The 25,102-nt window shown below is 45.2% G+C and overlaps 1 protein-coding gene and 1 long non-coding RNA gene across 2 annotated transcripts in view; one reads left to right on the top strand and one right to left on the bottom strand.

The window, feature by feature from the left end:
• The window catches only part of TIMM44 (translocase of inner mitochondrial membrane 44), a 473,841-nt gene that overhangs the window by 399,338 nt on the left and 49,401 nt on the right, over positions 1-25,102 (bottom strand). The window lies entirely within an intron of this gene.
• LOC137548887 (uncharacterized) lies at positions 113-8,012 on the top strand. Its single transcript, XR_011026755.1, has 3 exons — positions 113-189; positions 4,731-5,041; positions 7,457-8,012. It is a non-coding gene; the product is annotated as an uncharacterized lncRNA (long non-coding RNA).

Genomic DNA, 25,102 nt, shown 5'->3' with positions numbered 1-25,102 from the left:
GGGGCCTAAAACTGGGAGAAAAAAAATCATGCTGCTAGGGAGATCTGCAGCAGCCCAGCACTCACTTACCTTCCTGGGATCCAGCGCTACAGTTTTACCTCCGTCCTCCAGGTGGTGCTGTAACCCTGTAGTGAGATCACCGTCTGTGGTCATGATGACACGGCGGCCGATGTAGGGATCCTCCGGGAGGTGAGTAAAAATGTCTGCTGCGCGTATTGCTCTGCATAGACCCCCCCCCCCCTGGCGGCTACCTGGACTCGTGATTACCGCTAAGGAGGTGAAGAGGAAAGCCTCTGTATACTCTAGGGCAGGGGTGTCAAACTTGATTATGTAAGGGGACAACATTTAAAACAAAGTCTAAGTGCGGGCCAAATTGTCTCAAAACGTGGCCCAACTATGGTGATTGAGGATGGGGGGGGGGGGGGGAGTGGTGTTAAAACTGTGGCCATGCACAGGTAATGTATAGTGCACTGGGCACATTACACATTAGGGAAACCTTGTCGGGGGGCAAGGCGGCATCGCCAGGTCGATTCCGGCTTTTAGCATGAAATTGATCTGGAATTGGCCTGCGGTGTATGGGCAGCCGGCAGATCTCTCTCTCTAATCAGATTCGATTAGAGAGAGATTTGTCTCTTTTTGAAGCTGCCCATCATCACTAGATGTATGGCTGCCTTTAGGATTTTAAATTGTATCTTTTGTGTAACTGGCAGCCACTGAAGGAACTGACAGAGGGGGATAGGGCTGGAGAAGAGGTGGATAAGTCATGCAGCAGAGTTCATGATGGACTGTAGCAGGGCTAAACCTTTGGTGGGGAAGTCGCAGAGCAGAGAGTTGCAATAGTCTAGTTGTGAAATAATCAGGGCATGCACCAGAAGTTTGGTAGTGTCCTGTGTTAGAAAAGGGTGGATGCGGAAGATGTTTTTTAGGTGGCGGTGACTAGAGAAGGATAGTTTGTCAATGTGTGGTTTGAATGAGAATCGTGAGTCCAGTATTACACCTAGGTAGCGAGCCTGAGAGCCAGGCATTATTGAAGTGCCATCAACAGAAATGATGTCAAGCAGGGGCTATGATTTGGGAGGTGGGAAGATTACATTTTATTCTTGTCCATATAGTTTTTGAAAACAGAAGGACATGAAGGAGGCAATTGCATTGACACAGTCAGGGACCCGAGCTGTTAAAAGTAGCCAAGACAGGTGCTGAAAGGTAGATTTGAGTATTGTCAGCGTATAAGTGAAAATGGAAGCCAAAAGAACTGATGAGCTGACCAAGACCATAAGTGTAGATAGAGAAAAGGAGAGGCCCAAGGACTGAGCCTTGGGGAGGCCAGCGAGGGGCCATGGAGAGGAGGTGGTACCTGAGTGAGAGACTCTGAAGTTCCTATCTGAGATAGGAGGAAAGCCAGGAGAGAGCAAGACCCTCAATGCCCATGGTTGAGAGGATTTGGAGAAGGAGAGGGAGGTCCCCTGCGTAAAAAGTGGAAGAGAGATCTAGGAGGATGTCTTTAGGTTTAATAGTTGCCCGGTTGTTGGTTACTTTGAACAGGGCAGTTTCGGGTGGGTGGCTGGTGTGGAATCCAGATTGGAGGTCGTCAAACAAAGAATTTGCCGTAGGGCTGAATGATCTATCGTGGCTGGATAGTGTACTGGTAGCTAGATAGTGTACTTGTTTAAAGGGAAGGTTCACGGTGGGGAGGAAAAAATAAAAATGCACATCCACTTACCTGGGGCTTCCTCCAGCCCGTGGGAGGCAGGACGTGCCTTCGCCGCCTCCCCGCAGGCTCCCGGTCTCCTCTGGTGGCACACCCGACCTGGCCAGGCCAGCTGCCAGGTCGGGCTCTCCTGCGCTCAAAAATGCGCCTCACGCAGCCGCGCTGACATCATCGGAGGGCCTCCGGGCTGTACTGCGAGGGCACGTCCTGCCTGCCACGGGCTGGAGGAAGCCCCAGGTAAGTGGATGTGCATTTCTATTTTTTTCCCCCCACCGCGGATCTTCCCTTTAAGGGCTCTGCCTTTGACAGGGGAGAACAGGGTTCAAATTCTTGCTAGGGTCAGCACCTATTCAGTAAAAAGTCCTTGGGCAAGACTTCCTAAGAGCACTGAGTCCAACAGGAGAAAAGTGCTTTACAAATGTTTGGATTTGTGGATTATCGTTTGTAGACCGAAATCGCCATTTTTGCTGTATTTTGCTGTGAAGCAAAATAATATGCAGGAGGAGAGGAGAATATAAGAAAGGAAGCGGCCGCCAGCTAAGGTAACAGCAGCGGCGGCCGCGTGGGGTGGGGGGGGGGGGGGGGGGGTTATTAAGCGTATGCTGGGGTAACTATACTAGCTATACTAGGGCACTATACTAGCTATACTGGGGCACAATGGGGCACTATACTAGCTACAGTGGGTTGCAAAAGTATTCGGCCCCCTTGACGGTTTCCACATTTTGTCATATTACTGCCACAAACATGAACCAATTTTATTGGAATTTCACATGAAAGACCAATACAAAGTGGTGTACACGTGAGAAGTGGAACGAAAATCATACATTATTCCAAACATTTTTTACAAATAAATAACTGCGTGGGCTGTGCGTAATTATTCAGCCCCCTTTGGTCTAAGTGCAGTCAGTTGTCCATAGACATTGCCTGATAAGTGCTAAAGACTAAATAGAGTGCACCTGTGTGTAATCTAATGTCAGTACAAATACAGCTGCTCCGCGACGGCCTCTGAGGTTGTCTAAGAGAATATTGGGAGCAACAACACCATGAAGTACAAAGAACACACCAGACAGGTCAGGGATAAAGTTATTGAGAATTTTAAAGCAGGCTTAGGCTACAAAAAGGTTTCCAAAGCCTTGAACATCCCACAGAGCATTGTTCAAGCGATCATTCAGAAATGGAAGGAGTATGGCACAACTGTACACCTACCATAACAAGGCCGTCCACCTAAACTCACAGGCCAAACAAGGAGAGCGCTGATCAGAAATGCAATCAAGAGGCCCATGGTGACTCTGGACGAGCTGCAGAGATCTACAGCTCAGGTGGGGGAATCTGTCCATAGGACAACTATTAGTCGTGCACTGCACAAAGTTGGCCTTTATGAAAGAGTGGCAAGAAGAAAGACTTTGTTAACAGAAAAGCATAAGAAGTCCCATTTGCAGTTTGCCACAAGCCATGTGGGGGACGCAGCAAACATGTGGAAGAAGTCGCTCTGGTCAGATGAGACCAAAATGGAACTTTTTGGCCAAAATGCAAAACGCTATGTGTGGCGGAAAACTAATACTGCACATCACTCTGAACACACCATCCCCACTGTCAAATATGGTGGTGGCAGCATCATGCTCTGGGGGTGTTTCTCTTCAGCAGGGACAAGGAAGCTGGTCAGAGTTGATGGGAAGATGGATGGAGCCATATACAGGGCAATCTTGGAAGAAAACCTCTTGGAGTCTGCAAAAGACTTGAGACTGGGGCAGAGGTTCACCTTCCAGCAGGACAACGGCCCTAAACATAAAGCCAGGGCAACAATGGAATAGTTTAAAACAAAACATATCCATGTGTTAGAATGGCCCAGTCAAAGTCCAGATCTAAATCCAATCGAGAATCTGTGGAAAGATCTGAAAACTGCTGTTCACAAATGCTGTCCATCTAATGTGACTGAGCTGGAGCTGTTTTGCAAAGAAGAATGGGCAAGGATTTCAGTCTCTAGATGTGCAAAGCTGGTAGAGACATACCCTAAAAAACTGGCAGCTGTAATTGCAGCAAAAGGTGGTTCTACAAAGTATTGACTCAGGAGGCCGAATAATTATGCACACCCTACTTTGCAGTTATTGAGTTGTAAAAAAAATTTGGAATCATGTATGATTTTCGTTCCACTTCTCACGTGTACACCACTTTGTATTGGACTTTCACATGGAATTCCAATAAAATTGATTCATGTTTGTGGCAGTAATGTGACAAAATGTGGAAAACTTCAAGGGGGCCGAATACTTTTGCAAGCCACTGTATACTGGGGCACTATACTAGCTATACTGGGGCAACATACTAGCTATATTTGGGCAACTATACTGGGGCACTATACTACCCATACTGGAGCACTTTGATACTAGCTATACTGGGGCACCTATACTTGGTCACTTTGATACTAATTATACTGGGGCACTATACTAGCTATACTGGGGCAACTATACTGGGTTACTTTGATACTAACTACACTGAGGCACTGTACTAGCTATACTGGGGCAACTATGCTTGCTATGCCGCCGCACCCCCCAACCTCCCCCCCGTAACCCGCTGCGCACAACACTGTTCAGTGCACCCACGAATCCCCCCCGCGTTGTCTTCTAGGTCTAACGCACAGGTGTCATAGCAAAGTCCTCGAGGGCTAATTCCATGGCAGTGTTTAGGATGGTCTGAGAAATGGAAAAATGTGTTCAACTTGATGAACCACAGCTTTCCTGATTCAGTTCCATCATTTAATTTGAGCTGTACAAAAAAAACGTGTGAGGGCCTCAGCCCTTGAGGTCTATAGTTCGACATCCTCAGGTTTACCGGGACTACTTTTTTTCCCCTAAAAAAAAAAAAAAAGTTGTAGATTATTCATTTTTATTCTAGCAGATATCTCTCTCATACAAAGTAAACAATGCTTACTAAGATAGCTACTCAGTTTTCATAGCCTCCTACACTGTTGTGCAGCTATAATCACTTGTTACCTTCTTATCTCCTATGATTATCCCACTGTGGACAGGCCACATGGTGAGAAACCTCGATATGGACTATCCCTTACCACGCTTTCTGATCCGTGGATGAGCCCCGATGCAGCCATACTAGGTCAAACAGAGGTCTGGTGGCAAAACAGATCGTGGCTGTCCGCAATCTTACATGCCAGTATTCCAGCCAACACAGACCGCCTTCTCCCCATCCTCTATACAGGATACACCAACTAGGCTGCCCCGGTCGGGTAAGCAGACGGCTGCACTTACCCATGTGCTCCGCAATATGCAAGCAAGGTGATCACTTCCTCCTATCCCAAGGGACAAGAAAGCACTGAAGGAGGAGGTGGGCATTGCCTTTTTAAGTTATATTGTGTGTGTCTTTTCCCATAGATAGGAAGTGCAGTCTCCGGGTGGCTGTCGTGAAGATCGAATGGAAGCCTTGGTTATTATTATTCATATTATTCATATTATTATTCATATTACAAGTCTCTCTTTCTTGACATGTTACCCTCTATTAGTATGTTGTTATATATGCTTATACCAATCCAGATCAGGAATTTAAGGCAGTTTCTCCAAAACTTGAGAAATGAGGAGGTTGCCACCAATATGGTTTCAACCTCCTTTCTTTCTTCTGGAAAGGTTATTTCCTGTAAATGCTGGGGATCAGCACTCTCAATGTTTGTGCCATACTGTTTAGTTAAGCTTAGTCATGTTTGTATGGCCTTCAACAGGCTCCAACAGAATAACTTGTTGTGCTCTAACTCTAATCCAAAATAATTTTATTTAACTACTTGTCGACTGCTCCATGCCAATTGGCGCGAGCAGTGCGGAAGCCCCAGGACTGCTCCATGCCCATTGGCGTGAACGGCAGTCTATGGGGCTCCGCCCTGCCTTCAGTGTCCTGCGGAGACTGTTAGACGTCTATTAGGGCAGTACAGCGATGCAATCTAAGGCAGCGCTGTACTGGGGACAGCCATGTGACACAGCTGTCCCCTCCAGAGTGTCGGCGGTGATCCGCTGTCATAGGCTGAAGCCTATGACAGCCGATCACAATGATTGGCCAGCGAGGGGAGAGTGGGCGGGTTATTCAAAAAGCAAAAAAAAAAAAAAAACATTTAAAAAATAATATTTATAAAAAATACATAAACACTGGAGGGGGATGATCAGCCCCCACCAACAGGAAGCTCTGTTGGTGGCAGGAAAAGGGGGGGGGGGTGGATCACTTGTGTGCTGTGCGGCCCTGCAGCTTGGCCTTAAAGCTGCAGTGGCCCTATTAACAAAAAATGGCCTGGTCACTAGGGGGGTTCAATACCGCGGTCCTCAAGAGGTTAACCACTTCACCTCACATTTCAGTGCTGCATCCACTAATTCACCAATAACGTGATCACTAAATTATCTTTATCACTGATAAACTTTATCACACAAAAATTATCTATACTTTGTTTTTTTGTCACAAATTAGGCTTTGTTTGGGTGGCAATTTTTACTAAGAATTATTTTATTTTATTAAACCTGGTACTTCATCTCTCTGTCCCAAGTGAGCACAGGAATTTTTTCCATAGGAAATGGTCGTGTCCAGTGGTTCAGGGATATTGGCAACAAATTATCAAATTTATGCATGACAAAATGGGATGTTCTGTGGTTCTAGACCCCAAGCTCTGCCTATTGAATATTGTGCCCCCGGGTGCAAGAGGCAAATATACAAAGCTGTTTTTTGTTGCATTCTCTCCACATTGCATGCAAGCTCCTTAAAGAGAATCTGTACTCTAAAATTCTTACAATAAAAAGCATACCATTCTATTCATTATGTTCTCCTGGGCCCCTCTGTGCTGTTTCTGCCACTCCCTGCTGCAATCCTGGCTTGTAATTGCCAGTTTTAGGCAGTGTTTACAAACAAAAGACATTGCATGTGACAGGCTGAGAGGAGCTCAGTCTGTGACTCATATAGAGACTGCATGGGGCCTGGAGAGGGTGTGTATAGCTTCTATCCTATCATAAACAGAGTAGTACATACCTGCCTGAGTCCGACAAAGCCGTCAGAGGAAAGAAAATTAGATTATATAACAGAGATAATACAGCCACTGTGCAACTAGGAAAGGCTGCAGTAAGCCAGACCACATTAGAACATGTATAGGAACTTATAGGATAGAAGAAATAAGGCTGAAAATTTTGTTACAGAGTCTCTTTAAGAAGCACTGGATACAACCCAAAATAACCCTCTTTGACTGACTGGATCAATGCTGTTCACACTATTCTTCCCTTCCACGAGACCGTCTATCAATGTAGAGGTGCCGCAACTAAGTTTACATTACTCTGGGATACATGGATCTCCTCACCCCATACCTAACATAGCATAACAACTGTACTACCCTTTACTTAGCCCATGGTTATGGTTGTTACTAGTAGTCCATATAGATTGAATCTAATTTTACACTCAGGGTGATCTGGCCTGGCGGGAGCAGGGGGTTTGGTTAACACCACACATGTTTTACTTGAATTGTTGCTCAGGAAACAATATCCTGCTGTATGTGACACTGTTGGCATGCCGCTTATTGATTTTTAAATAAAAACAAAAAGTTTTACTTTTTTGTTAGTACTACTAAGGGTTCTCCTCTCATTCCAATACTACTTGATGTACCACATTTACTCACTGCTATGCATAATGTTACTATAAGCATTATGCACCGAATATTTATATATTATTCCGTAACCTGTGATCTTTTTTCTGTTTCAAATATTTTATTGAAAATTTTTCAAAGATCAAGATACATCACCAGGAAGGGATCAATATTCACCCAAAACTGGACAGCATGACAGTGAACATATTGGCTTAACATGTAACATAACAGCAAAAGGTGGCATACCGCACAGTATCAATTTCAAAGTAGGGGGGCGAAGCCACCCCTATATACACCCAGCAGGGAATTCCGGCCCAGAACGGCCGAACTCCCCAGAGATGGTGAATTCGGTCCCACAACTGACCCGTGCCCCCTCCCCTAAAGACCCTCCCACCCCTTACCCATCCCCCAAGAAGGAAAAAGAAGGGGAAAAGAAAGAAGAAAAAGGAAAGAGAGGAGAAGAAGGATTTAGGCGCCAGGCCCCCGACCACTCGCTTCAAGACTCCGAAGGCACCCTTAAACCGAGATATTATCCTCTGCCTGTGATGGTTAAATAGTCTTTCCAGGGCTGCCAGATCTTATCAACCTTAGTCAACTTATCCAGGAGTATCCCTGCTAGCCTTTCCTGTATCATAAAATTGTTGATCCTGTTCTTAACTTCCTCAAAGGGGACCAATTGCTGTTTCCAGGCTCTGGCTATTGTTTGCTTGGCCGCAACAAAAATAAAGTGACACAGTGCCCTCTGGTGCTTTGAAAGAGAATCTATTTTAAAATGTAACAAAGCTGACCAAGGGTCTTTCTGAAGGGGGGTATGAAAAACTGCTTGCAGCAGTTTGTATACTTTAGTCCAGAAACGGCTTAACATTGGACATTTCCAGAAGGTATGAAGTAGGTCACCTTTAGCTGTACAACCCCGGAAACAGGAGCCAGACCCACCTAAATGCACCAGTCTAGCTGGCACCCAGTACCACCTCATTAAAATCTTTAAGGAGGATTCCACCAGGTTCACGTTAATGGAAATGTGGTGAATAGTATCCCAAACTGCTCTCCAATCCTCTATATCTTTGGAGCCCTTTAGGTCTTGTTCCCAACATTTCACATAAGCATGAGAGAAAGTAGTCAATGGGCTATTTAAAGCAGAATATAGGGAGCTAATGAGACCACGACCACTCGGGTTCTGGACACAAGCTCTTTCAAAACATGACAGGGTGGAACTATGATCTTGATGAGGTGCTAGAAGGGAACTAATCCAATGTTTCAGTTGGTGGTATCTAAAAACTTCTGAGTTAAGGATCTGATATTTTTCCTGGAGGTCAGACCAGGCAATCATTTTCGAGTTCTTAACCAGGTCTTGAACCAAAAATATTTTTTTTAGAGAACCACCAACGGAACGCAGTGGGATTATCATATGCCGGGGCAAAAAGTGGGTTCTCCAGAATAGGCAATAAAGGTAAGGTGGGGGAAAGGAGCCTCTGAGAGTATTTAAAGGAATCCCACACAGCCAGGCAATGTTTATAAATTTTACCCAATAAGGTGGGCCTCATCTTAGGGGGCAACCAGATTGAACATTGAACAGATTGGGGAGCAGCCACCAACGATTTCAAACAGGGACCAGAGTGGCATCTCAGGGCCCCTATAGAGGCCTACCATAGGTGCAATCTGGGCAGCCTGGTAGTATTTCATGATGTTAGGGAAACCCAAACCCCCTTGGCTTTTGTGTATGAACATAGTGGTTTTTGCAACCTTAGGCTTCAAAGAACCCCAAATAAAATTCACAAGTTTGGCTTGTAACAAGCGTAAAAAGTGTGGCGGTACCCTTACTTGGAGTAAGCGAAATAGATATAGAATCTTTGGCAGGAGGGTCATTTTAGTAGAATGAACCCTCCCCAGCCAAGACAGCTTAAGGGTAGACCAGTGAGAAATTAGATGAGAGATCTGTTTAGATAGATTGTAGTAGTTAGCCTGGAAAAGAGAATCATAATTAGGAGTAAGACGGATCCCCAAATACTCTATATGTGTTGTAGCAACTCTGAAAGGGGAATCCATGATGAGTGAGGACCACTCGCTATCATCCATTGAAATATTCATGAGAACAGATTTGTGTGCGTTGATGGTCAGACCCGAGACCTGCGAGAACCTTTTTAATATGGACAATAAATGCGGGATAGAGGCCTGAGGCTCAGCAATAAAGAGCAGCATGTCGTCAGCAAAACGTGTTGGGTATGTGTGTTGGGTACCTGCTATTTCCAAGCCCCTGACCTCTTCCGCATCTCTGATTACCTGGGCCAGAGGCTCCATGGCCAGGACAAACAAAATAGGAGACAGAGGGCAACGCTGTCGGGTCCCTCTTGTAATATGAAAAATATCAGAAGAATAGCCAGCATATTTGACCCTGGCCGAGGGGGATGAATATAATGATTGAATCCAGTTTAGAAAAGTAGAGCCAAAGCCCCGGTGGCGAAGAACAAAATATAAGTATTCCCATGAAAGAGAATTGAATGCTTTATATATATCAAGGCTGAGGCATACCCCCGGGATCTTTCTGGCTCTAAGACAGTCGAAAACTTGGATTGCGCGGAAAACAGCATCAGTAGCTTGTCGGCCAGGGACAAAGCCTACCTGGTCCTTGTTTATCATACTAGCGAGTAGGGGGTTAAGTCTAGTAGCTAATATTTTACTAAGCAATTTCACGTCGACGTTTAAGAGGGATATGGGTCTAAAATTGTTTATATCTGCGGGGTCTGAGTCCGTCTTAGGCAACATTACAATGTCTGCTTGTAGTGAAGAGAAGTTGGGAGACATGCCTCTTCTGTATTCATTGAAAACCTGTTTAAGTATAGGGGCCACTGAAGTAGCAAATTTTTTATAGAATAAAGGGGAAAACCCATCAGGTCCAGGGGCTTTAGAGGATTTTAGGGATTTAATTGCGTTTAGAACTTCCTCTGTGCAAATCTCCCTAGAAACACTCAACTACATCTTGAGAAAGACGAGGGAGTTGAACAGAGGAAAAGAAAGATTCTAAGTCCGAGGGATCTGGGCTTTCCTTTGAGGTGTATACAGTGGAGGAAATAATTATTTGACCCCTCACTGATTTTGTAAGTTTGTCCAATGACAAAGAAATGAAGTCTCAGAACAGTATCATTTCAATGGTAGGTTTATTTTAACAGTAGAAGATAGCACATCAAAAGGAAAATCGAAAAAATAACCTTAAATAAAAGATAGCAACTGATTTGCATTTCATTGAGTGAAATAAGTTTTTGAACCCTCTAACAATAAAAGACTTAATACTTAGTGGAAAAACCCTTGTTTGCAAGCACAGAGGTCAAACGTTTCTTGTAATTGATGAACAAGTTTGCACACATTTTAGGAGGAATGTTGGTCCACTACTCTTTGCAGACCATCTCTAAATCCCTAAGGTTTCAAGGCTGTCTCTGTGCAACTCTGAGCTTGAGCTCCCTCCATAGGTTTTCTATTGGATTAAGGTCCGGAGACTGACTAGGCCACTCCATGACCTTAATGTGCTTCTTCTTGAGCCACTCCTTTGTTGCCTTTGCTGTATGTTTTGGGTCATTGTCGTGCTGGAACACCCATCCACGACCCATTTTCAGTTTCCTGGCAGAGGGAAGGAGGTTGTCGTTCAGGATTTCACGATACATGGCTCCGTCCATTTTCCCGTTAATGCGATTAAGTTGTCCTGTGCCCTTAGCAGAACACCCCCAAAGCAAAATGTTTCCACCCCCATGCTTGACGGTGGGGACGGTGTTTTGGGGGTCATAGGCAGCATTTTTCTTCCTCCAAACACAGCGAGTTGAGTTAATGCCAAAGAGCTCTATTTTGGTCTCATCAGACCACAGCACCTTCTCCCAGTCACTCACAGAATCATTCAGGTGTTCATTGGCAAACTTCAGAAGGGCCTGCACATGTGCCTTCTTGAGCAGGGGGACCTTGCGAGCCCTGCAGGATTTTAATCCATTGCGGTGTAATGTGTTTCCAATGGTTTTCTTGGTGACTGTGGTCCCTGCTAATTTGAGGTCATTCACTAACTCCTCCCGTGTAGTTCTAGGATGCTTTTTCACCTTTCTCAGAACCATTGACACCCCACGAGGTGAGATCTTGCGTGGAGCCCCAGAGCGAGGTCGATTGATGGTCATTTTGTGCTCCTTCCATTTTCAAACAATCGCACCAACAGTTGTCACCTTCCTTCCCAGCTTCTTGCTAATGGTTTTGTAGCCCATTCCAGCCTTGTGCAGGTCTACAATTTTGTCTCTGACATCCTTGGACAGCTCTTTGGTCTTTCCCATGTTGGAGAGTTTGGAGTCTGCTTGATTGATTGACTCTGTGGACAGGTGTCTTTTATACAGGTGACTAGTTAAGACAGGTGTCCTTAATGAGGGTGACTAATTGAGTAGAAGTGTCTAACCACTCTGTGGGAGCCAGAACTCTTAATGGTTGGTAGGGGTTCAAAAACTTATTTCACTCAATGAAATGCAAATCAGTTGCTATCTTTTATTTAAGGTTATTTTTTCGATTTTCCTTTTGATGTGCTATCTGCCACTGTTAAAATAAACCTACCATTGAAATGATACTGTTTTGAGACTTTTCATTTCTTTGTCATTGGACAAACTTACAAAATCAGTGAGGGGTCAAATAGTTATTTCCTCCACTGTAGGTTCTGAAGGAATTCCTGGAAGAGGGAGACTATCTTGTGCGGATCTGCTGTAGGTGGGTGATTTGGCATGCGGACTTTGGAAGTAGGTGGTTTATACCCCCTATTTTTGAGTTTGTTGGCCAGGAGAGTGTGGGGTTCGTTAGCCCAGCGATAATATTTATTTTTCTGCCATCTAAGCTGTTTTTCTATTGCCTCGCTGAGCAGGGAGTCTAATTGGATGCGTAGTCTATCCCTTTCAATTTTAAGGGCTGGAGTCTGGGAGGATTTCCATTTACGCTCGACCTCTTCCAGTTGAACTGTTAGATCTGATATGGTTTGTGTTTTTAATTTTTTCTAACTCTCCTCTAACTGTAACCTTCAAGGCCTCCAATAGAGTGATTGCTGAGCTGACAGAGCCCTCGTTATTATCCAGGTAATCAGAGATGCAGGATTGAATCTTAGTGAGGCAGTCGGGGTGTGATAAGAGAATCATTCAGGCGCCACTTGAACAAGCGGCCTCTTGGAACAAGTGAAGAAATTTGTATCTGCACAGGGTCGTGGTCTGACCATGGGACAGTGAGAATTTTAGCTGACATTACATTAGCAATAACCGAGGAGTTAAAAAATAAATGGTCCATTCTGCAGAAGCTTCCGTGCAGTTTAGAATAAAAAGTGAAGTCCTTGGTGGTAGGATTAAGTTCTCGCCAGATATCGAGCAGGCCCCTACTAGAGAACATCTGCCCGACTGTCTGTGAAGTTGAGGTAGAGAAAGATTGAGAAGCCACTGCAGAATTAGGACTCGGAGCTTTATCTAGGTCCACATTAAGAGTAACATTAGTGTCCCCACACAAAATGAGGAACCCCTCTGTATGATGGTCAATTACTTGTAGAAGGTGAGATAGAAAATGGTCCTGAAACCGATTGGGGGCGTAATATGATACAATAGTTACTTTACTGTCAAAAGGGTACCTTTTAGCAGGACATATCTCCCTGTTGGGTTGAGTAGGGAAAAATCACATTTAAGAGGAAGGTCGCGCCTAAAAGCAACCGTGACCCCACGTACCTTATCAGGTGCGCAAGAATGATAAACTAAAGGGAAATGTCGATTGAGGAAGGCTGGATGGCTAGTTTTAGAGAACCTAGTCTCCTGGAGACAAACTATATCAGCATGGCAGGCTTTATAATAATGGAATGCCTTCCCTCTTTACTGAGAGGAATTGAAGCCCTGCACGTTATGTGTGATAATTTTTAGAGGGAGACTATCCATATTCAAAGCTGACGTTAGCGCTACTGAGACATGGTAGAAGACGAGGCAGATCTAGTGAAGGAACTGGGTGCCCACCCCTGTTAATATAATGAGTAGAGGGTGTGGTCCCGCGCCATGGGTCCTGAGGGAAAAAGGGGAAAGAAAGTGGAAAAAGACAGAAACAGGAAAAAGGAAAAGAAAGAAAAAGTATAGAAAAGAAGAAAAAGGAGAAACCCTGAGCCTCTGAACCGTTTTTGGGCCTTCCGGCTTGGTGGAAAAACTCACCCAGCCCAGGCCATAGAGTAGGCGTAACCAAATACTGGCGCCTACCCGGGGAGGAGGCCCTCCCCGGCTGCATGGATTATAAACATATTAACTTCAGTTTAACCACTTCCCGACCGCCTAACGCACAGAGGCGGCCGGGAAGTGGAGCCCTGAAGGACCGGCTCACCCACAGAGGCGGCGGTCCTTCTAAGGGCATGGGCGGAGCGATCGCGTCATCCGTGACGCGATCCTCCGCCGGCTACTGTCACCGCTCGCCCGCCGCAACATCCCGCCGGCTATACGGAAGCGCCGGCGGGATGTTAATCCCGCGATCGCCGCATACAAAGTGTATAATACACTTTGTAATGTTTACAAAGTGTATTATACAGGCTGCCTCCTGCCCTGGTGGTCCCAGTGTCCGAGGGACCACCAGGGCAGGCTGCAGCCACCCTAGTCTGCACCCAAGCACACTGATTTCTCCTCCCCCGGCCCCAGATCGCCCACAGCACCCATCAGACCCCCCCCTGCCCACCCCCCAGACCCCTGTTTGCACCCAATCACCCCCCTAATCACCCATCAATCACTCCCTGTCACTATCTGTCAACGCTATTTTTTTTTTTATCCCCCCCCCTGCTCCCTGCCCCCTCCTGATCACCCCCCACCCCTCAGATTCTCCCCAGACCCCCCCCCCCCCAGACCACCCCCCCCCCTGTTTACTGTATGCATCTATCCCCCTGATCACCCGTCAATCACCCGTCAATCACCCGTCAATCACAGGTCAATCACAGGTCAATCACAGGTCAATCACAGGTCAATCACCCGTCAATCACCCGTCAATCACCCGTCAATCACCCGTCAATCACCCGTCAATCACCCGTCAATCACCCGTCAATCACCCGTCAATCACCCGTCAATCACCCCCTGTCACTGCCACCCATCAATCAGCCCCTAACCTGCCCCTTGCGGGCAATCTGATCACCCCCCCCACACCAATAGATCGCCCGCAGATCCGACATCAGATCACCTCCCAAATCCATTGTTTACATCTATTCTCTCCTCTAAACACCCACTAATTACCCATCAATCACCCATCAATCTCCCCCTATCACCACCTGTCACTTTTACCTATCAGATCAGACCCTAATCTGCCCCTTGCGGGCACTCAATCACCCGCCCACACGCTCAGATTGCCCTCTGACCCCCCCCCCCCCCCCTTATCAATTCACCAGTGCATTAATTACATCTGTTCTTCCCTGTAATAACCCACTGATCACCTGTCAATCACCTGCCAATCACCTACCACCCATCAATCACCCCCTGTCACTGCCACCCATCAATCAGCCCCTAACCTGCCCCTTGCGGGCAATCTGATCACCCACCCACACCATTAGATCGCCCGCAAACCCGCCGTCAGATTACCTCCCAAATGTATCGTTTACATCTGTTATCTTCTCTAAACACCCACTAATTACCCATCAATCACCCATCAATCACCCCCTATCACTGTTACCTATCAGATCAGACCCTAATCTGCCCTTGCGGGCACCCAATCACCCGCCTACACGCTCAGATTGCCCTCAGACCCCCCCTTATCAATTCGCCAGTGCAATATTTACATCTGTCCTTCCCTGTAATAACCCACTGATCACCTGTCAATCACCTGCCAATCACCTATCACCCATCAATCACCCCCTGTCACTGCCACCCAACAATCAGCCCCTAACCTGCCCCTTGCGGGCAAACTGATCACCCACCCACACCAATAGATCGCCCGCAGATCCGACATCAGATCACCACCCAAGCGCAGTGTTTCCATCTATTCTCTCCTCTAAACACCCACTAATTACCCATCAATCACCCCCTATCACCACCTGTCACTGTTACCCATCAGATCAGACCCTAATCTGCCCCTTGCGGGCACCCAATCGCCCGCCTACACGCTCAGATTGCTCTCAGACCCCCCCTTATCAATTCGCCAGTGCAATATTTACATCTGTTCTCCCCTGTAATAACCCACTGATTACCTGTCAATTACCTATCAATCACCCATCAATCACCCGCTGTCACTGCCACCCATCAATCAGCCCCTAACCTGCCCCTTGCGGGCAAACTGACCACCCACCCACACCAATAGATCGCCCGCAGATCCGACATCAGATCACCACCCAAGCGCAGTGTTTCCATCTATTCTCTACCCTAAACACCCACTAATTACCCATCAATCACCCCCTGTCACTGCTACCTATCAGATTAGACCCCTATCTGCCCCTAGGGCACTCAATCACCCGCCCACACCCTCAGAATGCCCTCAGACCCCAGCCCTGATCACCTCGCCAGTGCATTGCTTGCATCTATTTCCCCCCTCTAATCACACCTTGAGACACCCATCAATCACCTCCTGTCACCCCCTAGCACACCTACCCATCAGATCAGGCCCCAATTTTCCCCGTGTGGGCTCCTGATCACTCGGCCAAACCCTCAGATCCCCCTCAGACCCCCTTCCGATCACCTCCCCAGTGCATTGATTGCATCTATTTTCCCCTCTAACCACCCCCTGAGACACCCATCAATCACCTCTGTCACCCCCCCTAGCACTCCTATCCATCAGATCAGGCCCAATACAACCTGTCATCTAAAAGGCCACCCTGCTTATGACCGGTTCCACAAAATTCGGCCCCTCATAGACCACCTGTCATCAAAATTTGCAGATGCTTATACCCCTGAACAGTCATTTTGAGACATTTGGTTTCCAGACTACTCACGGTTTTGGGCCTGTAAAATGCCAGGGCGGTATAGGAACCCCACAAGTGACCCCATTTTAGAAAAAAAGACACCCCAAGGTATTCTGTTAGGTGTATGACGAGTTCATAGAAGATTTTATTTTTTGTCAAAAGTTAGCGGAAATTAATTTTTATTGGTTTTTTTTCACAAAGTGTCATTTTTCACTAACTTGTGACAAAAAATAAAATCTTCTATGAACTCGCCATACACCTAACGGAATACCTTGGGGTGTCTTCTTTCTAAAATGGGGTCACTTGTGGGGTTCCTATACTGCCCTGGCATTTTAGGGGCCCTAAACCGCGAGGAGTAGTCTAGAAAACAAATGCTTCAAAATGACCTGTGAATAGGACGTTGGGCCCCTTAGCGCACCTAGGCTGCAAAAAAGTGTCACACATGTGGTACCGCCGTACTCAGGAAAAGTAGTATAATGTGTTTTGGGGTGTATTTTTACACATACCCATGCTGGGTGGGAGAAATTTCTATGTAAATGGACAATTGTGTGTAAAAAAATCAAACAATTGTCAGTTACAGAGATATTTCTCCCACTTAGCATGGGTATGTGTAAAAATACACCAAAAACGCATTATACTACTTCTCCTGAGTACGGCGGTACCACGTGTGGCACTTTTTTACACCCTAAGTACGCTAAGGGGCCCAAAGTCCAATGAGTACCTTTAGGGCTCGTTTCCACTATCGCGAATCTGCATGCGTCCAACGCATGCAGATTCGCACATGTAATGCAAGTGGATGGGCCTGTTTCCACTGTAGCGTTGTTGAGGTGCGTTTTTTTCAGCGGTAAAAAAACGCACAAAAGAGCCAACGAATTCGCCTGCGAGTGGAATGCATGCGAATCGCCGCTAATGTATTTAATAGGAAATTCGCATGCGGCTATGGTATGCGAATTTTCATGCGAATTCGCATGCGAATTCGCATAGGTACCAATGTAATTGAAAAAGGCAGTGACATGGTTAATTTCGCATATACCCTTACCTATGCGAATTCGCATGCGAATTCGCGGCAAAAAACGCGCAAAAATTCGCATCCGCATGCTAATTCATGGAATTTCAACAGCGGTGGAATCCAGGCGATTCTGCACCGCAATAGTGGAAACGAGCCCTTAGGATTTCACAGGTCATTTTGCGACATTTGGTTTCAAGACTACTCCTCGCGGTTTAGGGCCCCTAAAATGCCAGGGCAGTATAGGAACCCCACAAATGACCCCATTCTAGAAAGAAGACACCCAAAGGTATTCCGTACGGAGTATGGTGAGTTCATAGAAGATTTTATTTACTCATTGGACTTTGGGCCCTTTAGCGCAGTTAGGGTGCAAAAAAGTGCCACACATGTGGTATCGCCGTACTCAGGAGAAGTAGTATAATGTGTTTTGTGGTGTATTTTTACACATACCCATGCTGAGTGGGAGAAATATCTCTGTAAATGGACAATTGTGTGTAAAAAAAATTAACAAATTGTCATTTACAGAGATATTTCTCCCACCCAGCATGGGTATGTGTAAAAATACACCACAAAACACATTATACTACTTCTCCTGAGTACGGCAATACCACATGTGTGGCACTTTTTTGCAGCCTAACTGCGCTAAGGGGTCCAAAGTCCAATGAGCACCTTTAGGCTTTACAGGGGTGCTTACAATTTAGCACCCCCTAAAATGTCAGGACAGTAAACACACCCCACAAATGACCCCATTTTGGAAAGTAGACCCTTCAAGGTATTCAGAGAGGGGCATGGTGAGTCCGTGGCAAATTTCATTTTTTTTTTGTCGCAAGTTAGAAGAAATGGAAACTTTTTTTTTTTTTTTTTCCCCTCACAAAGTGTCATTTTCCGCTTACTTGTGACAAAAAATAATATCTTCTATGAACTCACTATGCCTCTCAGTGAATACTTTGGGATGTCTTCTTTCCAAAATGGGGTCATTTGGGGGGTATTTATGCTATCCTGGAATTCTAGCCCCTCATGAAACATGACAGGGGGTCAGAAAAGTCAGAGATGCTTGAAAATGGGAAAATTCACTTTTTGCACCATAGTTTGTAAACGCTATAACTTTTACCCAAACCAATAAATATACACTGAATGGGTTTTTTTTTTTATCAAAAACATGTTTGTCCACATTTTTCGCGCTGCATGTATACAGAAATTTTACTTTATTTGAAAACTGTCAGCACAGAAAGTTAAAAAAATCATTTTTTTGCCAAAATTCATGTCTTTTTTGCTGAATATAATAAAAAGTAAAAGTCGCAGGAGCAATCAAATAGCACCAAAAGAAAGCTTTATTAGTGACAAGAAAAGGAGCCAAAATTCATTTAGGTGGTAGGTTGTATGAGCGAGCAATAAACCGTGAAAGCTGCAGTGGTCTGAATGGAAAAAAAGTGGCCGGTCCTTAAGGGGTAGAAAGCCCTAGGTCCTCAAGTGGTTAAAGGCATCACTTCACCATAACGTAACAAAATCTACATGTGTGGATCCAACCGTACCCCCGTACCCCCCAACCCCCAACAGTCAAAATCTAGCCAAAATGAGTGGCATAATTAGGTCGAATAAGGCTCTTAGCTGAGGCTGCTGTCCCTAAAACGATACAACATTATGCCCATCAAAAGCCGAAACATCAAACATATACTAGAGAAGGAATAAGTCACATATCTACATGTCAACAATAAGCTGACTAAACGGACTAAACTGTTTAAAGAGACTCCGTAACAAAAATTGCATCCTGTTTTTTATCATCCTACAAGTTCCAAAAGCTATTCTAATGTGTTCTGGCTTACTGCAGCACTTTGTACTATCACAGTCTCTGTAATAAATCAATGTATCTTTCCCTTGTCAGATTTGTCAGCCTGTGTCTGGAAGGCTGCCAAGTTCTTCAGTGTTGTGGTTCTGCTATGCACTCCCCCCTCAGGGGGGAAAGAAACACACAAATGATCTCTTGAGATTCAAAAGGAAGGCTGTATACAGCCTGCTTGTGTATGGATGTATTTTCTATGTGTGGACATACTGTACATCAACCTACTTCCTGTTTTGGTGGCCATTTTGTTTGTTTATAAACAAACTTTTTAAAACTGTTTTTAACCACTTTTAATGCGGCGGGGAGCGGCGAAATTGTGACAGAAGGGAATAGGAGATGTCCCCTAACGCACTAGTATGTTTACTTTTGTGCGATTTTAACAATACAGATTCTCTTTAAGTAAAAACATTCTATGCTAGTAAGAGAACGAAATAGTGGGCTGTTTCAGAGGGGCTTCACCTCTAAAATAGTGACATAGTAAGAGCAAAAAGTACAAGTCAATTGCTTGCTGTAAACAACAGAGAGCAAGGAGACATGATTAAAGGCAAAAAAGGAAAACTCTGCAGCAGGCCCTAAACTGGGTCTGAGGCTATCGAGGGTAACGCCATTTCTCTGCCCCGGTTCCTCGAGCGTTGAGATCTGGATGTCTCCCATAGCGGTTGCGAGCGTGTAGATCCTTGACTCCCCTGACTACGAGCAGGGGATGCAGTCGGAAGGGAAAGTTTGAGTTGCTCCAGTTTCTTAAGGGCCTCCTCAGGCGTAGTAGCAATATGTGTGGTATTATCATGCGTAAAAATCAGCTTAAAGGGGAAGCCCCATTTATACTTTATGCTGTGGGGTTGCAGGATTTTGATGGCAGGTTTCATCTCTCTGTGGCGCTGTATTGTAGCCGGTGCAAGAAAATTTGATATTCGTGCCCTTGAAATTCCAGCTTCTCCTGCGCTCTAGCTGCCTGAAAGAGGACCTCTTTTGTTTTATAAAATGTAAATTTAATCACAATGGCGTCAATTCACGAGAGGTTACCAACCTATTTATCTCTTGGGAGGTAATTTACCTCCTGTGATATCTCCAAATAGCAATTCTCCAGAAGTATAGGGGAAAATATCGACAGAGAGAAATGCAAGAGATAAATGTGAGATAAGTATGAGATAAATAAGTGATAGTTAGTAGTTAGTTTTTCTCCAAATCACAATTCACCAGGGAAGAAAGGGGGGTGGCCATTTGTTATTTTTTCATCTCTTTATTCCCTGAATGAACCTGGAGATATCGTGGTTTTCACACAGCAGCTGCTGCTGTGGAAGATGGAGCCTTTTGAGCTTACTCTGTTAGGCCTGGTGCACACCAAAACCCGCTAGCAGATCCGCAAAATGCTAGCAGATTTTGAAACGCTTTTTATTATTTTTCTGTAGCGTTTCAGCTAGCATTTTGCGGTTTTGTGAAGCGTTTTTGGTGTAGTAGATTTCATGTATTGTTACAGTAAAGCTGTTACTGAACAGAAACTGTAACAAAAACCGCCTGGCAAACCACTCTGAAGTGCCGTTTTTCAGAGCGGTTTGCGTTTTTCCTATACTTAACATTGAGGCAGAAATGCCTCCGCAATCCAAAATCTGCAGCAGCCCGGGAGTATGCGTTTCTGCAAAACGCCTCCCGCTCTGGTGTGCACCAGCCCATTGAAATACATTACCCAAGAGTATCCGCAGCCGCAAGCGGATCGAAAAACGCAGCCGAACCGCTCTGGTGTGCACTAGGCCTTAGAGCTTGCTTCTATTATAAGGAGACGAAGGCGCAGGAGGAGGGTCTGTTTAATCGCCCCTCGTATTTTTCGTGAGAGAACAGTTCTTGATAATTTTACTGAGACAGAGGTGGTGAAGAAGTTCAGACTCACTCGTGATATTATTTATGATATGATCCGGCAGTAAAAGGCGGGAATACTCTGGTCACGTAGTGGTAAAACTCCGCCTCCTACCCACAATGCTTCACTTTCAAGATTACAGAGAGGAAAAGTATCCCATGTAAATCATTAATACCGATTACCTAACTCTCTGCTTTCTCACACTTTCCTCATGCATATCTCTCCATTATCCCCTGCTATCAAACACTTTTCTCTCTGTCCTCTCACACTGGTGAATTGACTCCAGAGTGTTAAAATACCTCATGAGATAAACTACCTACCTTTTTTCTCTTAGTAAATCCTCTCTGGTGAATTGACGCCAATGGCGTCAATTCACCAGAGGTTACCAACCTATTTATCTCTTAGGAGGTAATTTACCTCCTGTAATATCTCCAAATAGCAATTCTCCAGAAGTATAAGGGAAAATATCGACAGAGAGAAATGCAAGAGATAAATGTGAGATAAGTATGAGATAAATAAGTGATAGTTAGTAGTTAGTTTTTCTCCAAATCACAATTCACCAGGGAAGAAAGGGGGTGTGGCCATTTGTTATTTTTTCATCTCTTTATCCCCTGAATGAACCTGGAGATATCGTGGTTTTCACACAGCAGCTGCTGCTGTGGAAGATGGAGCCTTTTGAGCTTACTCTGTTAGGCCTGGTGCACACCAAAAACCGCTAGCAGATTTTGAAACGCTTTTTCTTATTTTTCTGTAGCGTTCTGGGAGCTTGGGGCTGGAGGAAGCCCCTGGTTAGTACCACTCATTTTACTTGATTCTCCTGATGACTCCTTTAAGGCTGCTTTCACAGTAAGACGTTACAGGCGCACGTTAGTGCAGCCTGTATCGCAGCCGACCGCACAGCAACGAAAAATCAATGGGCTGTGCACAGTGCCCACGTTGCGTTACATTGTAACGCAGGACGTTCAAACAAAGTGCTGCATGCTGTGCGTTATACGTGGCTAAGCCGTGTTAGACTGTTTGCACATGCTCAGTAATGTTGGAGGAGGAGGTCTCCCCTCCTCCTCCGCGGCCAGCCACATGGCTAATTAATACTTACTGCACTCAGTGACGTGCATTTACTTCCTGGAGCGGCCGCTCCGTGCGGCGGCTGGCCGGCGGGACCACGTGATGAGGATCACGTGGTCTCCGCATCGCATGGCACAAAAAAAGAAAAAAAAAAAAGTGCACCAAGAGCTGCATAACGCGGCTCTTGGTAGCGTCCCCTTACAACACCACCAGTCGTTGCGTTAGGGGCACGTTATGCGACCTATAACGTCCCCTAAAACGCAACGTCCTGGTGGGAAATAAGCCTTAAAGGACAACTGAAGTGAGAGGGCTATATGGAGGCTGCCATATTTTCCTTTAAACAGTACCATTTTCCTGACTGTCCTGCTGATCCTCTGCCTCTAATACTTTTAGCCATAGACCCTGAACAAGCATGCAGATTAGGTGATTCTGACTAAGGGCCAGTTTCTACAGGCCACATTGCTGCGGTCCTCTCGCCGCACACCCCCGCAAGCACTTTTAGTTGTGCCGCGATGCGTACCAGTGCGGCTCAATACGATCCCTATGGGATCTGCATGCGAACTGCGGAAAACTGCAGCATGCTATCCATAAATTTAGCTGAATCGCTATGCATTGCGACCGAAAATTTGCGTAAATGGAAACTGTTCCATTGACTTACATTGAATGCAGTTTGGGTGCACCACGCGTAGTGGACACGGGCCCTAAAGCCTGGTACACACTTTCAAGTATGATTGACCAATCACTGACCAATTTTACCACCTCCATGTAGTATGAGGGTAAACAAATATTGAATATTATGAGCAGATTGGGTAAGTAAACACTCTTACAACATAGAGGTGGCAAAGTTGGTAAGTAATTGGCCAATCATAAGTGAAACTGTACCAGGCTGACTGGATTAGCCACATGCTTGTATCAGGTGTATGATCCAGATACACCAATCCTATGTATGGAGAGCAGCTTACTCAGGTCTCTAGTTGCCTGGACACTTGCCGATGCCTTGCCTCAGCTGGATTGCTCATACAGCCAGTGTAGCATGTGGATATGTTACACGGATATGACATCCTTCATCAGGTGTGGATCACCACACCCTAAATCACTCCGCCCACTTAAACATTAACCCATTAGTCCATAGTAAACAGTTCAATAAGTGCAGTTTCCCTTTATACAATGTCGGTCACATGACACTCCTGTTCGGATACCAATATATATAAATTGTAAACTGACCATACTCCTGGCACTTCCAATCAAGGACTGCCACAGAACCACCCATGAATTAAAACATGGAATTAAAACTTATGCACATATCAGCTATGAATAAATCTGCATAACTCAGCGTAGTATTACATCTTATAGAAAACATTTGATATGTGCATAAGTTTTAATTCCATGTTTTAATTGAACTATTTACTATGGACTAATGGGTTCATGTTTAAGTGGGCGGAGTGATTAAGGGTGTGGTGATCCACACTTGAATGTGTATTTATATTTGTTCTTACACGCTTCATTGCTGTTATACACCTGATGAAGGATGTCATATCCGTAACATGTAGTGTTTTGTTCGATTAATACACAGCAAGTTTTGCATAGCCAGTGGTGTGCCGTCTCATCTTTTATCCACACACGTATGATCCAGATACTACTGCAGCCAACGAGATCAGGACAGCCAGGCAATGTGCATGGTTTAAACAGAAATAAATATGGTAGCCTCCAAATCCCGCTCACTTCAGGTGTTGTTAACCTCTCTGGCGTTTAATTTTTGCAGGATTTCTGTGCAAAAAGCAGTTAAATTAATTGTCATGACATTTTTGGCTGATAGTTACCACAGTGTGACAAGCAAGGGTCCAGAATACAATTTGAGTATAAGATGCAACCACAAAATCATGTAAAATAAATAAATTCAAATTTCTAAATTTAATAATCACAGACAGACGTTTGCACAACATTTATGCAAACGTAGAGCTTATATTCTATGTCTATATCCTTATCAAGGATAGTCACCTAAACGATAAAAATGAGTTGCCTCCATGTGTCTCCTGTAAAAGGGTACCTAACCTCAGAGATAGGTTATCCCATAGCGAATTTGTGAGTCCACAATCTACTAATTGGTTGGGGAGTGCGTGCCCAAATGGCAACTTCAGATGTGGACACAGCTCATGCTGTCTTTTTATCGTTAGAGGTCCTGCCTTTGCCAAATTTGGAAATGTTTGCAGATTTAAACAGTTCATTAACTGTCAAACAAGGGATGTAAAGAATCAGCAGGCTGCCGCCGAGGGCCCTGCCGCTGACTCACAGTTTATTGCCGTCCCTGCCGCTGACTCACAGGCGTGCAGATGCGGCAGGCGGAAGACGTGTCTCAGTGCGCGCTCCGCCTACTCAACAGTAGCCACGCGTTTCCCTGCGTGTCAGCTGATGAACTGACACGCCGAGCTCCTAAAGGGCAGGCCCTGTATTTGAACCTGGTGAGCGCGCTAGTCTGTGCCCGTGATAGCCTATGCTGGGCTTGTAGCTGAGATTGCGCTCACACTAATGCTGCATACACACTTGAGATAAAAGTCTTTGGAAAAGGCAAGATTCACAGACCAATTTTACCCCCTTCCATGTAGTATGAGAGCCATACTCTACACAGTCTATTCTATGGAGCTGCACACCACATCAGATACAATCTTTGCAAGATGCTGCACACAAAGATGCCCGTACACATTCAAAAGATCATTATCTGCAAAAGATCTGTTCCTGCATAAGATCCATTCCTGCAAAATGCATTCATAGTCTATGAGATCTGCAGACCATCATACACACCTTGTTTAACAGGCAATCATCTGCAGATCAGATCCACCAGGATGGATTTTCAGATCTGCAGATGATTGCCAGATATGCAGTTGAAGTCTGTTAAACAAGGTGTTTATGAGGATCTGCAGATGTCATAGACTATGAATGCATTTTGCAGGAATGGCTCTTTAGCAGGAAGAGATCTTTTGCAGATAATGATCTTTTGAATGTGTACAGGCATCTTTGTGTGCAGCATCTTGCAAAGATTTTATCTGATGGGGATTGCAGCTCCATAGAATAGACTGTGTAGAGTATGGCTCTCATACTACATGGAATGGAGTAAAATTGGTCTGTGATCTTGCCTT

Source organism: Hyperolius riggenbachi, chromosome 1 (assembly GCF_040937935.1).
Source record: "Hyperolius riggenbachi isolate aHypRig1 chromosome 1, aHypRig1.pri, whole genome shotgun sequence".
NCBI lineage: Eukaryota > Metazoa > Chordata > Amphibia > Anura > Hyperoliidae > Hyperolius > Hyperolius riggenbachi.
This window is presented reverse-complemented; position numbering and strand designations above follow the sequence as displayed.